This window comes from Lycorma delicatula, chromosome 1 (genome assembly GCF_047948215.1).
Source record: "Lycorma delicatula isolate Av1 chromosome 1, ASM4794821v1, whole genome shotgun sequence".
Taxonomy (NCBI): Eukaryota; Metazoa; Arthropoda; class Insecta; order Hemiptera; family Fulgoridae; genus Lycorma; species Lycorma delicatula.
In genome coordinates this window covers 272,543,705-272,563,485 of record NC_134455.1, presented here as the reverse complement: position 1 = coordinate 272,563,485, position 19,781 = coordinate 272,543,705, and the positions used below count along the sequence as shown (strand labels likewise).

At 32.8% G+C, this 19,781-nt stretch overlaps 1 protein-coding gene and 1 non-coding gene across 5 annotated transcripts in view; one reads left to right on the top strand and one right to left on the bottom strand.

Moving 5' to 3' along the window:
• The window catches only part of LOC142331717 (protein phosphatase EYA1-like), a 321,428-nt gene that overhangs the window by 18,370 nt on the left and 283,277 nt on the right, over window positions 1–19,781 (top strand). The gene's annotated exons all lie outside the window — the stretch shown is intronic.
• Window positions 5,100–5,206, bottom strand: LOC142318624 (U6atac minor spliceosomal RNA). Its single transcript, XR_012754992.1, has one exon. It is a non-coding gene; the product is annotated as a U6atac minor spliceosomal RNA (small nuclear RNA).

The window sequence follows — 19,781 nt, the reverse complement described above, 5'->3', positions numbered from 1 at the left end:
CCCATCTATCGACTTTACCTTTCGTATTATATATTGGTGTACCATATTTGTTTAACACATTATTAGATTTTAATTTATGTACCCCAAAATTTTCCTTAACTTTCCTGTATGCTCCGTCTATTTTACCAATGTTCATTTCTCTTTCCACTCCTGAACACTTTTCTTTAATCCACTCTTCTTTCGCCAGTTTGCACTTCCTGTTTATAGAATTTCTTAATTGCCGATAGTTCCTTTTACTTTCTTCATCACTAGCATTCTTATATTTTCTACGTTCATCCATCAGCTGCAATATATCGTCTGAAACTCAAGGTTTTCTACCAGTTCTCATTATTCCGCCTAAGTTTGCTTCTGCTGATTTAAGAATTTCCTTTTTAACATTCTCCTATTCTTCTTCTACATTTTCTACCTTATCTTTTTTACTCAGACCTCTTGCGATGTCCTCCTCAAAAATCTTCTTTACCTCCTCTTCCTCAAGCTTCTCTAGATTCCACCGATTCATCTGACACCTTTAATTCAGGTTTTTAAACCCCAATCTAAATTTCATTATCACCAAATTATGGTCGCTATCAATGTCTGCGCCAGGGTAGGTTTTGCAGTCAACGAGTTGATTTCTAAATCTTTGCTTAACCATGATATAATCTATCTGATACCTTGCAGCATCACCTGGCTTTTTCCAAGTGTATATTCTTCTATTATGATTTTTAAATTGGGTGTTTGCAATTACTAAACTATACTTCGTGCAAAACTCTATAAGTCGGTCCCCTCTTTCATTCCTTTTGCCCAGCCCGTATTCACCCACTATATTTTCTTCCTTGCCTTTTCCAATGCTTGCATTCCAATCTCCAACTATTATTAAATTTTCATCTCCTTTTACGTGTTTAATTGCTTCATCAATCTCTTCGTATACACACTGTACCTCATCATCATCATGGGCGCTTGTAGGCATATAGACGTTAACAATCGTTGTCGGTTTAGGATTTGATTTTATCCTTATTACAATGATTCTATCGCTATGCGTTTTGAAATACTCTACTACTCTCTTCCTTATCTTCTTGTTCATTATGAAACCTACTCCTGCCTGCCCATTATTTAAAGCTGAGTTAATTATTCTAAAATCACCTGACCAAAAGTCGCCTTCCTCTTCCCACCGAACCTCACTAATTCCTACTACATCCACATTTATCCTATCCATTTCCCTTTTTAAATTTTCTAGCCTACCAACCTTTTTTAAACTTCCACTAACATTTTTAAACTAACATTCCACGCTCCGACTCGTAGAATGTTATTTTTTAATTTTCTGGTGACCCCTTCCTTAGTAGTCCACACCCGGAGATCCGAACGGGGGACTATTTTACCTCCGGAATATTTTACCAAGGAAGGCGCCTCCATCATTGCTATATGAAAATGCAGAGAGCCACATTTTCTTGGAAGAAAGCAGCTGTAGTTTTCCATTGCTTTCAGCTGCGCAGTACTCAGAGGACTGAGTGATGTTGATATGGCCGTTTAAGTCATTCTGACTCACGCCCCTAACAACTACTGAAAGAGCTGCTGCCCTCTTTCAGGAATCATTCCTTAGTCTGGCTCTCAACAGATACCTCTCCGATTTGGTTGCACCTTCGGTCCAGCTACTCTGTATCCCTGAGCACTCAAGCCCCCTCACCAACGGCAAGGTCTCATGATTCATAGTTTCCTAGGGTTTAGGAAGTATAGTTTTCTGTAAACGAAAGTTCAAATTTCATACTGTTACTTTATTAATCTGTAAATCGTTCATTTTCAAAAATTAACATGTCACTGATGAAAAGTCATAAACAGATTGATTGTTATTTTTCAGAAAAAGAGTGATGTGTTAGTTTTAAAACTTAAATATTTATCGATTACAGACGAAGTCTATTAAAAAGATCTGATAAAGGTTAAACCCAAAATGTAAATGAAAGCCTCAAACCTATTCTGGTGAAATGTGATTAATTCCAAAAGTGTTTCACTAAAATTAGTGGAAGCTGGCGTCTCAGAAGCGATCGGTGAATTTAAGTTTGGGAATGCAGCTGTAATTTCTGCGATAAAAAGGCTTTCGTTATCTTCCGGTCAAAGAATTATTATTCTAGGTCGAAGAAGAGATCTTTTAAGAAGTGATCCGGACAATCAGCTAAATATCAAGAACGGAAGAGGAAAAAAATCTTTAATATTAACATAAATATTTACCGCTAAATATTTAGTTCAAGTTTTCCCTTTATTTATTCGTAATATTTTTAAATATATTTACATTACAATGTAGATTGTTTAAATGTATTTGAGTAAAATCCATAATTAAATATAGAAATCATAATGGCCAGTTCTGTGACAAGAGTGTCTTTTTTAAATCTGAATTTAACTTCCAAAAAATTAAATATATCATATAAGTGTACCAAATTTAAGTTCGCGGTCTACAGGATGTACAAAAAATGTTATCTTTCATTAAAAAAAGTAAATTATTCAAACTTGCCAAAAAATGTACATTCCAAAATATATGTATTATTAACTCACTCCCGTTTTTAGAATTTGCTCTAAAAACTGTGTGTGTGTGTGTGTGTGTGTGTGTGTGTGTGTGTGTGTGTGTGTGTGTGTGTGTGTGTGTGTGTGTGTGTGTGTGTGTGTGTGTGTGTGTGTGTGTGTGTGTGTGTGTGTGTGTGTGTGTGTGTGTGTGTGTGTGTGTGTGTGTGTGTGTGTGTGTGTGTGTGTGTGTGTGTGTGTGTGTGTGTGTGTGTGTGTGTGTGTGTGTGTGTGTGTGTGTGTGTGTGTGTGTGTGTGTGTGTGTGTGTGTGTGTGTGTGTGTGTGTGTGTGTGTGTGTGTGTGTGTGTGTGTGTGTGTGTGTGTGTGTGTGTGTGTGTGTGTGTGTGTGTGTGTGTGTGTGCGTGCGTGCGTGCGTGCGTGCGTGCGTGCGTGCGTGCGTGCGTGAGTGAGTGAGTGAGTGAGTGTGTGTGTGTGTGTGTGTGTGTGTGTGTGTGTGTGTGTGTGTGTGTGTGTGTGAGTGTGTGAGTGTGTGTGTGTGTGAGTGTGTGAGTGTGTGAGTGTGTGAGTGTGTGAGTGTGTGAGTGTGTGAGTGTGTGAGTGTGTGAGTGTGTGAGTGTGTGAGTGTGTGAGTGTGTGAGTGTGTGAGTGTGTGAGTGTGTGAGTGTGTGAGTGTGTGAGTGTGTGAGTGTGTGTGTGTGTGTGTGTGTGTGTGTGTGTGTGTGTGTGTGTGTGTGTGTTTAAAAGTAATTGACAGCTTTAGTTAGCCTTCCTCTACTCATTCGGTATAAATGTTCGTTGTGTCTTCTTTTACTCATTCCATTTTCAATTTAGTCCATTCCTTTTATTTATACAGTACCTCTGTGAGTTTCAATCTGCACTATCCCCTTTCTTCACATCGGGTCCATGAATTGTTGTTAGTATTCTTTTCTCCACATTCTTAATCCTTTGATGCCATTTGGAGAACGGCATTTTATTGCGTCGTACTTCTGATCTCACGTCTGTGAAATAATGTTATGTTTGGCTTGATTGAAACGGATTTTTTGTTGTAGATGTTTTTTGACAGTTTATATGCTAGTTTCCTTCTGTTTTTTGTGCTATACTGACTTTTTCTTAGTCATTTAGTCGGGGATTCATTCTTCCAGGTACTTGAATGTTTTTCTTTGCTGTATCTTCCATATTTTATTTTTACCTTCCTGTACTATTTTTTTTGGGATGAACTCCGTTTTTTAAAAGAGATATTAAGACCTGTATTTTCAGCAACTTATTTTTAGTACCTCTTTTTGGGGTTTTAACGTCCTTAATGTTTTCTGCAAAAATGGCTGTATCGTCTGCAAATGCAAAACAATCAACATCTACATTCTTATTTTTTGTACCGACGTAGATGATTTGTATCTTTCCTTTCAACGTTTTATCCGTTCTCGGATAACTTTCTCTAGGACACAGTTGAATAAAAGTAATGAGAGTCCGTCACCTTATATAACACTTGAATCGATTGCGAACGTTTCTGACCAGTCCCCCAAGAATTTAACTTTTGAGACTGTTTTTGTAGACATTTATTGTAAACCATATTACTTTTAAAAAAAAGTTAAATGTGGATTTAAGATAGCAGGCAGAGATTTCAAAATTGATGTAAAATAGTAAATATAGTGTCGGTGCAGATCTGCATCTATCTACACAAACTCGGTTTTGTAATATGAAGCCGTTTCTTACAACCTCTTTACGAAGCACGTAATTTAACAGCGTCCCCTGGAGAGAATATTCGAAGGTAAAATAGATTAAATTAGATTACTGAACTTTTTTAAGAGGAAAAAAAAACAACCATGAAATTCTTCAAATGTGAGGGTGAATTTTTTAAATATGATTGTTAAGCGACATAATTTAAAATAATAAGGGAATAGGTTAGGGAATTGTAGTAGGAATTAAGTTCCTAAAGAAAGATAAACAGAATTTTTGGTCGAGAAGTTATAGTAGGTTATCTAACGCAATTAAATAACAGAAATAGAAAAAATCGTGAATAAAAATAAAGGTAATTCAAGTAACGGTACGAGATAATTACTTTAGTTAAGATAGATTGAAACCTAGGCCTAACTTCATTTTCAGATTTATATGACAAACTGTTCAGGGTAAAATAAAGAGCAGCAAACTTAAAAAAATAGAAATACAATCTGATATATATAAAGTAATCAACGAGAGATTTGAACGCACATTCGGGGAAGGACGAGAGGAGAAATACGCGGAAAGCGTGAGTAGATCGATTATTCAGAGTTTTGAGAAAATTTGAACCGAAAATTCTGAAAAAAATTTAAAATCGGTAAAAGAATAAAAAGATATACGAAGATAAAATCAAAAGAAATAGAAAGTTTTCAGATAAACTGTATTAAGGGTAGACAGAGATTTTGAAACCAGATTATAGACTGTAAAACTGGAGAACGGTAATGGATACGACCGTAATTTAGTTGTGATGAAGTTTGAAGTTTAAAAATGAAAACAAACGCTAACCAGTAAAGCGGATAAAAAGGATTGTATAAAGTTCGATTAAACCATCGGACCGTCGGCCCATACTCGATTAAACCATCGGCCTAAAGATGACTTAAAGATAACAGATATTGTCGAAAATGAATGGATATTAAACTGTGTAATACACTTGTGCCTTGACAGAAGTATATGTTTTCCTCCTTGTCTAGGATAGGGCTGACAGTTTCTCTTCCCACACAACACAAGAATGAAATGAAAAGAACAAAGCGTGCTGACGGAGGTGTAGCGAAGAAAAGAAGATAATTGTATGCTGTAAATGCATATAGCGTTTATCAGTATACATATATTTATATTTATAATAAAAATATTTTGGAGAGACAAAGCCACTAATATAGAAATACTATATACTATAGAAGCACAGGGTTGATTAATATCGAGGAGTAAAAATCAGTTTCTAATAATCTTAGAGAAAATGCGCACTGCCTACTGAATTTGTTATAGCAATGAAAGAATAAAATAAGAATAGGATTGTAGACCTAGATAGATATTATCATAAATATTGTTTCGGTTAGGAGAAACAGGATTAAATAGACTATACCCACTTAGGTACATAAAATTTATGAGACTGGAGAAGTGCTCTCAGTATAAATTTTTAAGTAATTCTCAATTTTATTTATACAGATTTACTCCATTATTTTGCCTCTTACGATCATTATTCAGTAAAATGAATTTTGTCAGTCTGACGCTGCTATTAATAGATAATCACAAAGGGACTCCAAAAGAAACACGTAACCAAAACTTAATTTCTTTGCTTTTCTCAAAATTCATATAATTTTAATGTAATACAGACTGAAACACTATGTGTTTGTCATAATTAATTCTGTTCTGTTTCGATTTCTCTAAATGTTACCGTAAAATAACAGTTTTCTCTTTTTTTTTTTATTTGTAAATATTTAATTAAACATTTGAGTTACTTGATTGAGAGGGATCCAAAACCGGTGAAATTTTTTTTACAACTGTTTATTTATTGTGGTAATTTACTTCAAATATTTTATAAGTTGGTTTACGTACGTCTATAAAAGGTTTGCACACATTTATTGAAAAACTGTTCTACTGATTTGCATGATAAACGAAAACCTAGGTTTTAGTACTGATTATACCGACTTTTTTTAATTTTTCGGAAGCCCAAGAAATAAAATGCTAGAGTTTCTCAGATGGACTTTCAGAAAATAGATTGTTCTTCGGACGTTTAGTGGGACAAATGCAGGACAAAATTTTGTTTCAGTTTCTTTATGTGGTTCATTTGAAAGGGAAAAGTACTGGAAAAGGTGTATTAATTTCTACGTCACTTTCCATTCTTGAAACATCCACCGCATTCTTTTATTAGTCGGTATTCTTTCACTACTTATTTATTATATCATCTTTCAGATATATGCCCGCAATTTAGGTAAGAGATATGAACATAGTCGGCTATGCTCGTATCTCTATTTTGCCGTTATCCGCACCGCTATTTTGGCGTTTATCTGAATTTTTAAGAGCCGCTTATTCAATTTGAAACTTTTGGTATTCGTTCCTTTTGCTTTTTTATTATAAATTGCATACCGAGCTGCATGAAATGTACGTATTTAATGAATATGTGCTATACAATATTTCGTGTGTCATTTCATTTACATTTCGCTGTTTTATGTTCCAGTTGTATGAATGATATATAATTTGTTACGAATTAATATTTACTTGGATATCCGGTATTTACTATAAAAAGTTAGGAATACATTAAATTTTTAAATTTTATCAGAACGTTGTAGGAATCTTCGTAACTACAGCTGAAAAAAAGGTTTTTTTCTGATATATCGCGTCGGCAACCATAGTATTAGCGTCGGCTATTTACTTTGATTGCGTCGGCAATCAAAGTATTAGTAGAAACGCATTGTGACTATACTTTTAGTGTGATGCGATCGTTAATTCTATTATTAATATATTCCTACTATTTGTATATCAACTTTACGTTATCGGTGGATGGATTTACTTGCGATAGCTAGGTATATGTTAATACCGACCGGAATGTAATGTAAAAAAAATATGAATTACTTGTTTGTTTCATAAACGCCTGAAAATAAATTTATTATTTAATTATTTACATTTTTTAAATATTTTGTAATTGATAACTGATCGGTTACATAATTATTCTAGACCGATACTAACACGATCTTAGATACATATTTAAAAATATGTCTTTAGGTTTAGGATAATAAATTCCGATGGTAAGCCCAAATTGCGACAAAAATAAGTCTTACTGGTTTTAAAATCGTTACGTAATGATAAGACCGGTAGTATTATTAGTCATGAAGTGTATTTTTATTAATGATTATTTATTCTTTATCACTAGTTAAAAGAAAAAGTCGATAGCATAAAAAAAAGTGTGAAATAAAATAGAAATATTGAGTATGCTAGTCTATTAAGTAGTTCCCTTTTAGCTTTTGGGTAGAGAACTTTTATGAGTTATCCCTGAGGAATACTTCCCCTCTGTAATTCTTTTTTTTTCTGTAGGGATGGTATTATCTTGTTACACCATCTACATTGAGAGTGTGAACGATCTGTAACCGACTTATGTACATTATACTAATCTATTTATATTACGACTTAATCAAAATTATTTTGTCGGTCGATTATGGTAATCAGTGTAGATTATGTCAACATTATTTTATCGGAGTACGACAGTTATTTGCCTGAAATAGTTATGTTTTTAAAAAAAATAAATATTTATTTACCTTTTTTTAGTAGAGTCTTACTGGATGCAAAGGTTTTCTCTACAGGAATTTTTATTAAAAATTGGAGTAGAGTGCTTGCATCATAATGATAGATCTGCGAAGAAAGCGTGGAGATTGGGTCCGTCAATGTAACAAAGAAAGTTTGGATATATTTGATATGGCTGATAATAGAGGCGATAGGTTTTATTCAATATAAAAATATTTTTATAGGTGGAAGGTTTTGACCCGAGACAGCTGGATGTAAGTAATTACAAGTCCAAAGTGTCTGTTAAATGTGTGTGTGTGTGTGTGTGTGTTAGCGCGCGCGGGTATTTATGCCTTGAAAAAATTATTTTTTTATAAGAATAAACATTTCTTGACTTGGGAAAAATGTCATCTTTATATGGCTTTAGTCAGTGGAGCTAAACATTTTCGTGAAAAATGTTATCCGCTTACAATAATTGTTTTGAGCGAACTAACATTAACAAACAACATTACTGGATTTAAAAACTAAGTGATACTAAAAAATCTGGGAAAAATTATTTCATTCAATTACGAAATTGAAGATTCATCCTAGGAATAGATCCTAGCTGAAAAATTTTTAATTTTTTTTCCTTTCGATCAGAGTATTTTTTGTTTAGATATTTGTAGTCATGCACCGTAATCGGCTAAATCGTCATTAATCGTAATCTGGTTAAACTACGTCAGATTGCTGTGTCTTAACATACATCGATCAATTTTGAAATAAACGCAGCGTAAAAATATCAAAATCGGTGCAGTTGTTCTCAAAATATTAACGACCACACAAACGACACGCAAATTTATGGATAAAATGTTTACATTTGTTTTAGAAACTAGTTTCCAAAAACGTTTTAGCTACATTTATATGCTCGTGCGTGCATAGTCCGATTTTTAATTTATATTTATGAAATGAGATTCTTCCTGTGTGTACGTTATTCGGAATTTATCTAAATAGGAATGTATTTTTTTTGCCGTAAAATGTAATGCGTCATCCGCTTTATTGTTTTACTCGGAGCCGATTTGTAAAATGAGGTTGATAGATCACAGTTTTTTTTTGTCCACCGAGTCGAAATACTAGCTTTGTGGATTATTAAGAAAAGACTTTTTTTTTATCGACGATTTACGTCAACCCGGATTATACCCGAATATCTTGTCCGATGAGGCGGCAACACTGTTTTATGACAGAACAGGGTAGTTTTTTTCTATCCGGTCGGTAACTGTATACGAGTTTATGCTTTGTCTCTGTAAAGAAGCCTGTCAAACAAGCACAGAAAGTTTTTTTTTTTCTTCCCGATTACTGCGGGAGAATTGTAATTCTCCATTCTTGGTCATCCGTACTTCCGGGAGCTCAAGTTATTCTATCTTGAATATTGTTTGCTGTTTTTTTTTTTTTTTTTTTTTGGCTTTGTGGATATTATGCAAGCTGTAGGATTACATTTCTATGAAAAGTAATTTATTTTTTTCAATTTATATAACTTATCATTAACTCTTAATTCGCAGATTAAAAAAATAACTTTTATTAAAGTAATCCATTTTTATAAAATTATTCCGTCAGTGTTTTTCATGAGGATGAGGACCCTTACTCCTATGTCTTATGTTTTTGGAGGATGATGATCGGAAATCATTTGACAGTTTAACGCGTAGCTCTTACATCCACAGATTAATAAAAAAATTTATACCGTACCCATGCGGGATTAAAATGTAATGTTACCCGATCGCTTTTTAATCATAAAGTTTGCGTCTGTTCTTTCTTGCCTCTTTATTCAGATGGACGAAGTGTATTTGAGTATTCGAAGTGTATTCGCAGTGCGAAAAAAAAATTATAATCGATCGAGGAAATAAATGTATCTATAAAATAAAAATTTGATGAGGTACTTAAAGTTGTAAGTTGGTAACGTGCTCCGTAATTGTTAATGCCGAGTTGGAATGAAAATAAATTGTTCATTTAATTGGGAGAAAAAATATTCAGAGCAACCGTTTTCTTAAAAAATAAATTAGCGGATAGAATTTCTCTGTCGAATGAATAGATAAGTTTTGCACGATTATTATTTTGGTTCTGTAGTGCATGATATCATACTCATGCCGACACCTATTTTCATTCATGTCGCTGATGTATGTAAGGAATGAAGTCGTGAACGCATTCTTTAGCCACATTAACTTTATTACACGTTTATTTGTCGTTTTTACAGCAGATTTATTTTTTTGCTGTAGTGTCACGTACGATATGTGATAAATCTTATTTTCCGTAATCTGAGTGAGTTTGGGTTTAACGTTGAGATAATAGTTTTCTACAAAAATATTTTACGATCGTACGTATTTGTGCAGACCCGCTTTTATTCTTGTGATTATTTTACATGGTTTTCCAGATAGCAATTTTCGTTCAGGTAAAGGAATTCGCTTGTGGGAGGAAGAACCCAGTATCTTAATAAAACTTCAAAAGACGTCTACAAAGTTAGAATAATTGCCGATCATAATGATGATCGATAATGTTGAACGCCGTTTTGTATATTTTTTTTGATTGAAAAAAATTGTTCGTAATATTATTTAAAAATTAAATACAAATACTAGTTTTCAATCGTTCTTAGCTTCTGGGTTCGGTCTTCCGTCGACCTCATTAGCAATCGATTTATGAACCCGATTTTGCGTGGATCCTTCAAAACCACAAGTCCTCCTGAGACTTGAGAGAATACACCGCTTTTTTGGATCGCTTAAACGAAGCGAGAAAGTAAAATGTTCGTTTTAAAAAAGTAATAAACGTAATTTTCTTTCGAGTTTTTCATAAGATTGATATTTGGCGTTAGTCTATAATACGATAAAAAGTAACCTTTTTAGCACACTGAGAATGTATGAAATCGATTCCTCGTTCCTTTTTAAAAGGATTTCTATAGCTTCAACCACTTCAATTTTACGTTAAACAGTTGCTTATCAATAAGCAACGCGTTTATAGTAATACCTATTTTCACTAATTTTCATTATATCTTCTTAAATAAAAACTTCTTTCCTTCCTAACGTGTACGTTGCAATCTGTTCAACTAGTGCACAATAATAACCCCTTCCCGATGCTCCAATGAGATGAGGACGATATATATGACAGTCTCAGGCCGACTATTCCTGAGACGTGTGGTTAGTTGAACCTCAACCACCGAATTAAACCGATTCACTGTCTATTATTCAAATCCGTATAAAAGCGACTATTTTTTACTAGGATTTAAACCTTAGAACTTCCGACTTCCAAAATCAGCTGTTAAAGAAGTGATATTCGACTACACGAATTAACCAATATACCAGCCCGGTGGGTTAAATAAAAACGTACGTTGATTTCTAATATTATCTAGTTTTTACTGAAGGTGATACTTTTGTTATTGTTAATGAAAATATTGTATTCTGTGTTTTGATTTTTATTAAGGGGATGTTTTTGCTTTAATTATTATTAATAATTATTATTTTCCGATTACCATCATCTACTTAAGAGCCATTTATGGTTCTTCAATCGAAATCTTAATATCCCTTGATTCGCTCCATTGCAAAAATTTCTGAACTTTGTTATATCTTAAAGTTATTTAAGATTTATACATATAAATTTTATGCGTACTATAAAACTTACATGTAAAACTATGTTACTTTTGGGTAATCTAACCCAAAATAATCCGTTTGTGATTATAATCCGTCTTATAATCCGTTTGTGGCATGTGAAACCTTCTGCAAAATGAAATGTGTATTTAGGTTAATTGTTATCATCACTACATTTTACTGAAGACGTGTAAAACCTATATTTTTTATTACTTTTTATCATTCTTGTTCTTTAATTATAAGGCTTTTTTCTTGAATTCATGTCGTGTTAAATAAATTTCTAAATCGATCGCTCATATAAGTAATTGAGATGCGAGTGTCTACCGATGAAAGAAGTAAGGTACCATGCTCTGAAATAAATTTTTTGGGTTTGTTATAATCGAGCTACGATCGAAATGAAATCCTAAATTAGATTTTAAATCATAAATTTGAATCCGTCAAAAATATAACGGCTATATAATTAATTGGACGGATTAATTTTGATTTCAAAGCCGCACGAAGGGCTGACAGTTATATCTCGAAAGCGATGAGGGCGGTAGTAGGTTGTACCGCTTAAACTGAAAAGGCAGAAAATCACATCGTACCGACATGTAACGTAATTGGAACAAATGGATTGTATGATCTATTATTTTATTTATTATAAACTGTTATAATTTATAATACATTATGTGCAGGTATCAGAAATCTGACGTACTTCAAGAATACATTTTGCTATCAAAATTAAGAAAAAAGATTAGCAAACATTCTAGGAACGGTTCATTTTGCTGTTGTAGAAACCGGATGATTCTTCTGTTTATGTTCCAAATGTATTGTAAGACGATGCTATGCTTGTACAGGCATAAATACTGCCGGGCATTATTAGCAATTCGGTTTAAAAAAAAATTTAAGTAGTCTCACAACTACATCTCAGATTACTGTTCGACGAATTTGTTATAACGCTTATAAATAACAATCAGTGGACGCTCTTCTTTAGATCTGATAGTAGTTAGCCGTGTTAAATTACTCTAGTAAAAAAATAATATTTTATTATTAATAACATCTATTGACAGGTAAAATTAAAAAAAAAAAAAAAATTACGAAATCATAAATTGTAGTTCTTAAATATTTTTGTATACATTAACTTTAAAAACACAATAACACTAGACTTCGTAAATAAATGCATAAAAAACAAAACAAAAACGCTTGTTTTTAAGTCTTCTTACAGTTTTAACTTTCCAAAAAACTAATAATAACTTGCTGACCTTTAATTTCGTAATTTACGTCGACTTAAAAAAATTTATTATTTTAAATAAAACAAAATGCATTATTTAATGTATTTATTTAAAATAAATGTATTATTTTTTTAAATAAAATTGAAGAAGTATAATTTACTTTTTAGTGTACTTTATAAAAAAGATTGGTTTTGATTTTTCCTTTCTAAAATTAAATTTAGTGTACACTTCGGAGTTTATATTAATTTAAAATACGGATAGCTTCACAGTAAGCACCGCGGTGTGAAAAAAGCGGTTCTCAAGAAACATGCATCTCGATTAAAAAAGAAAGAATGCTTAGGAACCAATATCTAAACAGATTGCTATGAGCTTAAGCGTAGGATATCTGTGATGTACAAATTCAGGTTTAAGGGATGGCAATAAAAAGGGGGAAAAGAAGAATATTTTGAAACATGCTGTGCGATCTGCGTAATTTTTCCGCGATCCGCTTGTTATATCTCGTAATTACTACGCTTACTATGAAGAACTTTTCTCTAAAAAATAAAACAAGAATATTTGAAATAAGTCCATTTTTTGAAGTGTAAGACGTAACATTAATTATAAAAAAAGAAATGCGGATTAAATCGACAACTTTTTTTTGTTACTGAATTCTGTTAAGAATAAAACATTCTGTCTTCCTGTTCAGGCGTCATCCTAAACAGCTAAACCATTCTAAATGAAATTCGTTAATTAATTTAGCCTTGTTCCTGATTTAAATGTAGGCTGTAGAGCACTTTATATTTGCATCGGTGGTTATGCTCCCTCTTGGTCATAACCGATTTTCTCTGTTGTTTTATTAAAAATTAATAAGAACATAATTAAGTTCTCATAAAACTTTGAAAAACTTTTATGTAAAAGATTTTTCAGTACGGTTAACAATTATTCCGTTATCGATATTCTGCTTACGCAGAGTGTTCACAGAGTTAGATCACCTGTTGCCTTACTTTTTCACCTAAAAATCTTTCATATTCTTTAAAACATCTGTCGCATTAAAGAGAAATCCTTTTTTTCTTTCTTAAAGATTTAAAAATTCGATTATTTCTTATTCAACAACAACACATACTAATATTTCTGTATATTACATTTGGATAATTTTCTAATCTTATAGAGGGATATAAAACAGCATGTTCGTATCGTAGTCTAAAAATCTTTTTCAATTTTCTATGGTGAATTCACGTAAATAATCTTTGATTACGGATTTTTTTAACCGGGTGCACTAACCACTTCCGATATCAAGAAAGATTTCATTATAGGAAGATTCCAAAAATCCCAAAATCTTCGTTTCGCGTTTATTTAAGACCAATTAATTCCCATTATCTTCAGAACACCAAAACGATGTCGTTTCAGAATAAGAAAACGCGAATTATCACTTTAAACTTAGCTCGGGGTCTTTTATAATACACAAATTTCACATCATACGGTTTATGTCGCTCAATAAATTATGCCGAATACTCCGTAAAAAGATCTTTATGAATTTCACTCCCAGAAGGTTTATGTAAGAATTTGAATAATTTTCTAATCTCTCTCTCTCTCTCTCTCTCTCTCCCTCTTTATCTGCATATATAATGAGAATCTATCTCTGTCGGTGTATTACGGTACACATGAATAGGTTACCCGTTTTTATTTTTTAAAATTAAACGTAGAATTTGGTTGTGGTCTTAGTTCTGATACAAACTTCCTAATACTAACTGCTTTACAAAAGTTAATATAAATTCGTCCCAAAAAAAAATTTCATTTCAAGGAACTAAACAATACACGGTAAGAAAAGAATAAATTTGAGAATTTTTATCCTTTACGTTTACAGGTTGTAAATGAAAAGTTCAGTACCTTAAACAATGAATCGAACAGATAATGAATCGAGATTATTTTTTATTTGGGGCCTAGAAAATCAAGATAATTGAATTCTATTTACTGACAAACCTATCTTTATAACAATGGAAATAATAATTTGATGAAAAGCCACTGATTGTCTAATCACAGTCTACTTGAAGTATTAAAACCAATTTTCCAAAGCCACTTTTCTGTAAATTACGGTCAGGTATAACTGACAACTATTTCATTGGATCGTTTATTTTTGACGATCCCCTAACGGGATTATATTCCTGTATTTTAAAAAAAATCCGGAACAAATAAAATACCCATTCAACTACTATCTATACAGGCCAACGGCCGTTTAAAGTTATCGTATGATGAAGAGGAGAAATAAATTTCCCAACGTTAAAAAATATTGCCGTCGGTAGTTTTTTTCTATATTTTGAAGCTAATTATTGAGGTTTAAACTTATGTGAAGTTATGTACGTACAATTATGAAGTTATGTACCTGTTTGAAGTTATGTAAATATATGACAAGTTGCTTCACTTTCTTTTGAACATGAATATCTGTTAAGTATCTATGTATTGCATTTCTTAATAGCATTTCGCTTTGGTTAGGCTGTTATGTATCTCTAACTCTCTCTCCCTCTTTATTTGCGTATACTCATATAATAAAATTCTATCTCTGGGTCTGTTAAGGCACTTCTGAAGAGGTTACCCGCTTTTAATTTTTTTAGCAAGTTGATTTTTGTTTTAGTTCTGATACAAAATTACGCTATACAGCATTTCAAAAATATCTCCGGGTTGTTACTCCCGTTTCGATCTGAAATAGGTTTTTTGCCATTCTCTCAATCGGATGTCATTTTAAGAATCGTAATTTTTAATCTCCATAAAATTAAAAAAACAACCTACAAATTTATTCATTTTATGTGTTTACGTAAAATAGTAGTTATTTTTCTGATCTAAGCTGTAATTATTGGTTAGCGATATGATCGGTTTCAAAACACGGTATATAACAGTAGACGTTGGATCTGATTAACTGTAATAACTGAACAATATCTTTAGAAATAAACCATCTGTAAAATACACATTCTGCAATGTTTTATTATATTGAATCGATAAGGATTACTTTGTCGTATCGGTCAATATAATAGATATATTACTGTACTACTTTAAATTTTACTTTACTGGCATCATAGCTCTAGGGCAGCGTTTATCATCCTTGGGGATCGCAAAATTAGCGTACAATATTCCACGTAAACAATAATGAAACCATTTTGTGAGAAAAAAATCATTTATTATAAAAATCTTTCCTTCATTTATAAGTACACGTGTAAAGAAAATAAATTAATGAGTTGTTTGGATATGTTTTTCATTTAAAATGTTCTGGGTACTTGGATTTATGTTAGAAACACAAAAGCAAATTGTATTCAAGTGGTAAAAGACGATCTTTATATTTAATTTTTAGCGCAACCGTAGACGAAACCTCCTTTTCTTAGAGATAAGACGTAGCGAAAGAGATTAATATTTTCAATCCTTTTGTGACTTAATTTCCACATTCACTTCTAAAGCAAGCCGAATCGTAACTAAATCTTCAGATGTGAATTGTAGTTGTTACGTTTTATCGGCAGACATTTCGACGAGCTGATCGTGAATCTCAACCGGTAACTTAGCAGCTGCAACAACGTTTTCACTAAATGGATTCAGTACCCATTTTTTGAGAAATAATTTTTATCTTCCGGGAAATACTCCGCCAGCTGAATTTTTAGCTCACGCAAATGCATCTTCATGCTATCCAAACTGTGGTGAATAATAGTGTCTTCTTCGTTCAAATTTTTCTCAACGTAATCGGAAGTGAATGGAAACATATCAAGTTTTTGCGTTGAAAGCAAATAATCCAGATATCAAGCTCAATGAAAGCATGAACTTTGTCTATCATTAATAAAATATTTTTATCACGTCCTTGTAAATTCAGATTTAAGTCGTTTAAATGCGATAATATATCAGCTAAGTAAGCCAACACATGCTCATTATTATCTAAAAAAAAATTGAAAATGGCTTTATCTTGAAAAAATATTATTAATTCATCTCGCATTTTCCAATAACCGGGTTAACTACTTAACACTGCGATAACCATCTAACTTCTGTTAGAAAAGAGAGATTTTTTTCTTTTTGACCGTTTCATCGCATAGTATAGCAAACAACCTATTCTGTGGTGGTCGAATTTTAATAAAATTAACCATTTTTACAGTGTTACAAAGAATATTTTAAAGATTTTCCAGCATATTTTTTGTGGCAAAAGCATGAAAGTGAAGGAAGCAGAGCGTCCATTCCGCTATTGGTATAAGACGATCTTTTAAATTTGTTAAAAATCCTCTGTTCGTTCCTGATATTGCCTTTGAACCATCACTACATACTGCAATACATTTCGCTATTGCTGCATTCCGATTTCTTACTGCAATCCATTCCGCTATTGGTATAAGACGATCTTTTAAATTTGTTAAAAATCCTCTGTTCGTTCCTGATATTGCCTTTGAACCATCACTACATACTGCAATACATTTTGTCCAGTCTGTTATAGTTTTTAGTAGCTTCATAAAAAACATCAAAAAAACATAGTCCTATTACATGACTAGGTATTTTACATGACCAGGCACATTTTATGCTGAATAAGTGTTGACCAGGCATAACAACATATTTTCTTTGATATATCTGTTCCTATCGCATTCATATCTCACAAAACATAACCGAGAATGTTTGCCATTACTTGAATACTTTTCTTTTAAGTGAACTCAATTGGTGGATTAGGTGATCGCGAACATCGACAGCCATGTCATCGATTCGCCTTGATACTGTGTCGTTAGAAAGCCGATTCCCTTTTTTCAATTTTTTGCTCAAAACACCGACCATATCAATTGCAGCAGACAGTATGAGGATTTCTGCGATTGTATGGGGTTTGGACATCTTAGCTACTCTCAATGTTACAAAGTTGCTACTCTCAAAGTTGTTTCAAGTGTACTCTTATCAGTACGGTTTGATTTATAAATAGAAATCTGTAGATTTCTCAAATTATGTAATTTTCTTTCGAAGAATTCTAAGGGTTTACTTTTATGATCCGGATGTTAAGTTTTCAAGTGTGGAATTAATTTTGATAGTTAATGCTTTCAACGGCGAAAATTTGAAAGCAAACGCACTGTGCCTTTTCATCCAGTGATGTAAAACCGTAATTTAAATATTGTCATTATACAATCTTTCTTTTTTACTAATCGATTCATTGGATGTAGATGGTTCATTTCGTTATTTCACAAATTTTCCTTTACCACAAGAGCCTAATTGAAAAAAGAGTTACACCGTTTGATTGCACACTAAAAATCCGAATCATTATTTTCAGTGAAACTACGCTTTTAAAAACTTAAATAAACGTACCAGACGCACGATTTGCATTCAAAACTAAACTGACGTTCTGCAATCCCTTACGCCTCTTTTATAATGCATAGGTCACGACGTGTTCCAACGTATCATACATATGTATTTTCGAACATGATGTTCTGACAGCGAATGTTATGCAAGCCGACCAAATTACAAGGAGCAGGTACACAAAAGTTGGAACCTGTAAAATACTCATGTTTTTGTACTTCATACATGCATGCTCATACCTGTCGCTATCAGCGCAGATAATAGTTTTAACTACGCTTCATTGAGTTGAGGTTGGGGTCGCGAAATAATCATTATATATTACTTTTTACTTTTTGTGGGTGGTGGAGCTAAAACGGTTGGAAATCACTGCTCTAGAGTTATTAAGAAGGAGAATACAATAATCAATAAAAAAAAAATGGCGAATGGGTTTTTTCGTTTCTTCATTTTTTATGATCCAGAGGTAAAAAAAAAAACAACAAAAAAGGTGGGAAGGGAGTAATGTTCTTGCATACGTAATTTGTGTAGGCTTATTTGAAACTTAATTACTTTTGACTGAATAAATCGATTTTGATGAATTTTGGCACAGAGACTCGTGTATATGGGACAATTTGTTGGTAAAAGTTTGGGGTCAATATATACAGGTATTGGGGTAGTAGTTACTTTGGGATCAATTTTCTCAAAATTTTTCACTCAACCCCGTTTTATGCTAAACTCCAAACATGCCTACTTGCTTATCTTAGCATTTAAAAACAATTTTCTCCCAAATTCTTCCTTTCCCCAAAAATCGATTTTTTAAATTATTGCCAGTTATTAATTATTATCATAGATGTAAAAAAATTTTTTAACCTTTTTTCATGTATCATTATTGCGACTGTCCAAAAAAGAGTGTAATGATTTTATTATACGGTGCATGTTTGTTCCACCGTAGCAGCTCAACGGCCGATCCGATTTAGATGAATGACTCCGCTTTGGAATTCTTACGTTTCCGGGAGTGTCATAGGCTATGTAAATAGGTATATATATATATATATATATATATATATATATATATATATATATATATATATATATAGTAGTGGAGATTTGGATTTACCGGTTGAAGCACAAACTTTAAGGAATTATGAACTGTGAGCCTCTATTACTGTGTTAGCTGGATTTAAACTGAATGATTGAAATCAATCGAATGAATAAAATTACAAAAATAACAGGATTAAATTTATGTTAAATGAAATAAAATAAAATATTAAATAAATATTTAAAATATCTGTTTTCTGGCTTCCGTGGGGACTGCGTGTGAGACTAGAGTGGCGAGGTGATACGAGCACCTCGGGGGAGGCTAAACCAATCATCAGCATCAACTGGTAACAAAGGGGGTGTCTCGGGGGCGCTATTTTGGAAGGTGCAGTGGTGTGCTCTTATAATATCTCTGCTAACAATTGTCCGTTTTTCAAAATTCAAATGGGGTATTTATTAGTAGATTGAAGGCTTAACTTTTGCGTATCAGGCACACTCTCGACGTAATAGGTCACGGTTAGTTAGAAATTATGTTATATCTTCGCATTCAAATTTGCGAGGAAAATTACGGAAGAGAAATCTTTTTTTCTTTTTTAGAAAAGAAATTTCGGAAGAATTCAAAAATTGTCCGATTTTGAAAATTCAAACGTGGTATTTGCTAGTATAATACAAAATAGCAATGGAACCAAACCAGAACAAAAATTACCTGTTATACTCAGAAAAATCGGGTGGTCTGCGCTACGCCGAGACCAGCTTGAACCCGGTGAGCTCCCACAAACGGTCTTTGTAGAGTTTGATGAAACTACGATTAGAGGTTATGTTATCGGCATTAGATTGGGGATCGCGCCCACTATTGTCGAATTTGATGCTTTTGAGGGACAGGGCAAGGAGGACGGCGTATACTGCCAGTAATGTTGTACTGGGCTGTGACGGTACATAAACTACAAGGGACTACCCTAGATAAAGTTGTCGTAGATGTAAGCGCTC